The sequence below is a fragment of the Brassica oleracea genome, chromosome C4 (genome assembly GCF_000695525.1).
Source record: "Brassica oleracea var. oleracea cultivar TO1000 chromosome C4, BOL, whole genome shotgun sequence".
Lineage (NCBI taxonomy): Eukaryota > Viridiplantae > Streptophyta > Magnoliopsida > Brassicales > Brassicaceae > Brassica > Brassica oleracea.
This window is the reverse complement of record NC_027751.1, coordinates 13,533,691-13,538,924: the sequence shown is the minus strand read 5'-3', so window position 1 is coordinate 13,538,924 and position 5,234 is coordinate 13,533,691.

Below are 5,234 nucleotides of genomic sequence, written 5' to 3'. Positions count from 1 at the left end.
TTCTCGTCTACTCTTTAATGCTATCTCCCGAAGACCGAAGCCAACCCATTTCATGTTTCTCGTCATTTGAAGTCATCAATCGAACTTTACGATAAAAACCGCGGAAAGTTCATTTTTATCGAAAGAAGCCGTAATAAACGTTTCGAGTCAAAGAACGGCCCAAAGAGACCTAAGACGTGACTCGAAACCCACTTACGATTTCTTAACCAAAAGCCCATAAACCGTAGGACGGTTTATGCTTGGTTCGCAAGGAAAGATAAATGTCAAGTTTCCGCGGATAAATACGAAGTATTCGAAGATAATTAGAAAGATCGGGAAAAACGAAATATCTCCATTTTTAAGTTATGTCGGCTTAAGGGCAGAAGAGGAAAAAGCGTAAACCGACCTATGAGCGAGTATATAAGGTGTCCTAGGAGAGAGGCACAGGGGAGAACTTTTTAGACTCAGAACTCTGAGGCAATAAACTCTGAGGCACAGGGGAGAACTTTTTAGACTTAGAAACTCTGAGGCAATAAACTCTGAGGCATTATTCTCGACATGCTCTGTTTCCATGACTGGCACCCGATTACCAGACGAACGTGCACAAGCAGTTCGATCTCTTGGTTCACTCATGAACTACGTCCGGCTTGATCCTCGAAAGGGGTACGTAGGCAGTCTTTCATAAGGTTCAGTCCGAATTCAATCAAAAATATTTTATGTATTTTCTTCGTCTTTTGTTATCGAGTTGCGAGTCAACTAGGTTTGAGATTTTAGGCCGCTAGAAGTAGGTAACTCGCTGACAGCCTTTGCGGCCAAAGCTTTTATGATCTCTTGAAATGATCGCAATGCTCTCACGCGGACTCGAAATAAGATCAATTGTTTTCTCTAAACTCGTTTGTTATCTTTTCATGATTTCCGCATATATTTAGTCACTTGCCGTTGGCTCTCGCAGAGATCCGGACCTCTGGGAAATTAGGGTTTTCCTAGTTTCCTAATTTAAACGTAAATCGACAATGCGAATTTCGGTCCCCACATTCATCCAGTTCTATTTCCCATGCTATTAATTGATAGAGGGCAAACGATAAGATATAGGAGTGGTGTACGATCTTGTACTGTGTACACCTTATATTCCTGGATATAGCTGTACACTCCGCCTTAAACTTAGTTCATTCAGTTCTATATCACATTTTATTAATTAAAGGAGTGAAAATGACAAGATATGAGTGGGTGTATGACCGATAGATCATCAACAAGTTTTTTATTCCATAATAATAATTAGTAGAAGGCAAACGATACGATTTAAAAGCGGTGTACGATCTTATACTGTGTACACCGTATATTCCTGGATATAGTTTTACACTCTCTCTTAAACTTAGTTCATTTAGTTGTATATCCCATTTTACTAATTCGCAGAGTGAAAATGACAACATATCAATGGGTGTATGACCGAGAGATCATCACCCTCCGGAGTATAAGCGTACACTATATCTTAAATTAAGTTTAACCAGTTCTATATCCCATATGAATAATTAGTAGAGGGCATACGATAAGCTACAAAAGCGGTGTACGATCTTAGTTGGAAAACGATAACAGTCCCCTTACAGCAAATAAGATTCCAAAAACCTACATACACATCATACTTGCAAACGACTTAAACTGAAGCAAACATATTAAAACTAGAGATTGGAGACGACTGAGGTTGCTGAGCATTTACCGGCGCCAGGGAATGCGATGGAGTTTGATATGCGGCTGGATCCAGCGGTGGAGGGGCTCGAGTCAGCGACGTTGCCAGAGACGGAGCCCACTCCGGTTGAATTGGAGCCAGAAATGGAAACTAATCCGGCCGCACTGTTGTCCGCGACTCTGTCAGCGACGGAGACGCTAGAGCCAGCGACGGAGCCATCACCGGCAGCGCTGTTCTCGGCGACTATGTTCGCGAAGGAGACGCTAGAGTCAGCAAGTGAGTCACCATCGGCAGTGCTGATCGTGGCTGTTAAAGATTCTGATTCGTCGGTTACGGTACCTGAGGCGGCGGAGTCAGAACCAGGTGTGGATAAACCCATGTCGTCGTACTCAACTTCCACCCTCGTATGTCCTTCATACGACCAGTCGTCAAAAGACTCTTTGTCTTCACTCTCTTCCTCCTCTTCATGTTGCGGTTTGTCCCACGGGAGTTCATCTTCCGGGTCCAATAAGCTGTTCTTCCTCTTCTTACGTCTGCGAGGTTTTTCTTCCGGAGAATTTTCCATCTCCAGTATCTCTTCCACTGCGGCTGCTTCTAGAAAGAGTGCTGGAAGAGTTGCAAACTCTTCAGATTCCAAACCCTCACGGATATCTTCCTTCAATCCTTCACGAGCGATTTTAATCAAATCCTGCTCGTTTTTTTTATTCATGATCTCAAGACCGAGGAAGAAATCCTCGTATTCATCAACGGTCATCGATCCTTGTTTGATTTCAAAAACCATTTTGAGTTTAGGAATGTTTTGCGGTGATGAAATGGTTTGAGGGTCAGATCCGTTTTAACACAATAAAACGAAGTAAGTAATATGAAATTAGCATTAATATCTCCAACACAGTAGATAATGCCGAGGCAAATTTTTCACTTCTCGATTCAAGGTAACCTAAACGATTAAGCAAAATGATTGTTTTAGTAGAACTTTTTCTCGGGGATGTCAGAATTAATACAAAATCTCCTTCAATTGAAAATAAGGTATTAATCAGCTCCGTCAATGTCAGAACGAGTTTGAATTTTGTACAATGTCACCGAAACGAATTTGCATTTGTATGAATATATCATTGCATTTGAAAATATATGTTGTACCCCACATTGAATTTCAAAAATATTATATTTATAATAAGGGCAATACACCATATTAAATATCATGAAAGATTATATCTATTGATATAGTGTTTAGGTAACCTGCCTCGATTCAAGGTAACCTAAACGATTAAACAAAATGATTGTTTAGTAGAACTTTTTCTCGGAGATGTCAGAATTAATACAAATTCTCTTTTAATTGAAAATAAAGTATTAATCAGTCTCGTCAATGTTAGAACGAATTTGAATTTTGTACAATGTCACCGATATGAATTTGAATTTGTTTGAATACATCATTTCTTTTGAAAATATATGCTGTACACCACATATATTTTGCGAGTCATTGCATAGGTATACAACGCACGCTCGTATCCTGCATCCGCTGCTCTCTTTAACAATCCAAGTCCTTCTTTTAACACTGAAAATTTTCCGTTTTGGTTGCGAGTAAAAGGTTCAAATAATTTATATGGTATGCAGGATATTTATTTAAGTGTACGCATAATGGTATGCAGTATATTAATTTCAATTCGGATAAATACGAGATAGTTAATATTGTTTTGTGTTCGAATAAGTAAAATAGATTCACAATGATAAAATCTTGCACACTTTTAACAAAAACGCAGATAGGAAGTTCATACAAATATATAGAAAGACAAGTTTCATTGAAAACGGATAGTTAAGATAAAGTGGATGCTACTTCATTCATGCCTCATTCGCAACCTGAAAATCGCCAACAAATTCCTCGTAGCAATCCATTGCATACTGCTGACGAAATTTATCCACAACTTTGTCAGTTATTCTACTCATCTCTTCCTTCCCATCACCATTAGAATGCATCTCCATGAACTTAGCAGCGCACGGCCCACAGTCCCCACCCCTATTGTTGTGATAGATGCCTTGAAACCGATTCCACGCGTAAGTTCGCTCTCCTTCTTTGATTAGATAGTCTGTGAACCCGACATACTGTTCAAGTATATATGGTAAGGACTTCAGAATAGGAGTCATGTGTGCGTCGACATGTGTTTCAGTCGGATTCGCAGTGATGAAAGAATCGAAGATGGTGACGTTAGAAGTCTGCAAGTTAATAGAAAGACCAACCCAATGCTTATCCTGCTAGAACATTGGAGCATACACCACGTCGATATAGCGACCAAGTTGCAACTTAAGGTTTTTGCCCCTACACATTCCGGTGACATAAGATGCTATGTTTGTGCCCCAATCAAAATGCAACTTATCCTTGGCTTCACTGAAAGCAGACCACTTTGAGGTAATGATCTTTGTAAAGTACGGATCACACATTACCCTCCGGTCTTTCTGCAGAACACTTCCACGACGCCTCCACAACATTTGCATTATGACATGCATGTGCTGTTTTAAGACGTTACAAAAATAAATTAAAGTTGACAATCTTTTAATTGTGGGAGGTGAAAAAAGATATAGTACCTCGTCAGACAACCAGTTCCCGGGTGTAGCTATGTCAAGGAAGAAAGAATTCGTGACAATGTGATTGGTTTTGATTGCGAACTGCATGTAAATTTAAACAAGGAGAACGACATTTTCAATCAGCGGAAACAAGATGTCAATATGTATATAACAGTAAATGACATCCCACACTTACTGCTCGACGTTTTCACTGAGAATATCGCTGCATTTCTTAAAAAATAGCACGGTTTGTCTTCGGTAGGGGCCTATACTCAGCTTTCTTCTCGCTCATGAACAACCCTTTCAGCCTTGCATATGGGGTGTACACTCCGCGAATCTTCTGGATTTTTTGGGCACACGTTTACCACCACTCTCCACATAATTGTCGTCCTCATCCGTCTCAGAATGAGGCATATCTTCTACAGCTCGAGGGCGTTTCCCTTGCAACTGGGAATCAAATGAGATGTTTTCTTTGCAGCTTTCATAATTCTCGTCCTCCTCAACCGGGGATGTCGGATTTTGAACGGCCATCAAATCAGGTACACCGCCCTCTATAACGGGTGCTTGCATTTTTTGACCACTCAGGTTTGTGGAAACAGGTCCAACATTTTCTTCACTTCTAGTGGATGCAAAATCTGGGGCAGATTCCGGATTCGGATCTGATGATGGATGCTCACCCGCAGGTACTTCTTTCACTGAGCTGTATGCATGAGGATTTGCTTCATCCCACTTGACATCCACAGCTTTTTCACCATTGTAGGTGTCATCTTTCTGCAAGCAGTGTGAACAACCCAATATAAAAATCGAGAAATTTCTACGCTGCTATGTTACCAAAGAAAAGACTAATTCACAGCAGGTTGACTCACCTTGGCTGGTGACACATAGGACTGTGACCGAGCAAAAAAAAGACCCCTATAAATAGTCAGCGTTGTGAGGGGGTTTGGAGTCTGCGATTCATCTGGTACAGCGTTTGGTGTACGTGGCTCCTGTATGAAAACCGTACACCTTCTTTAAA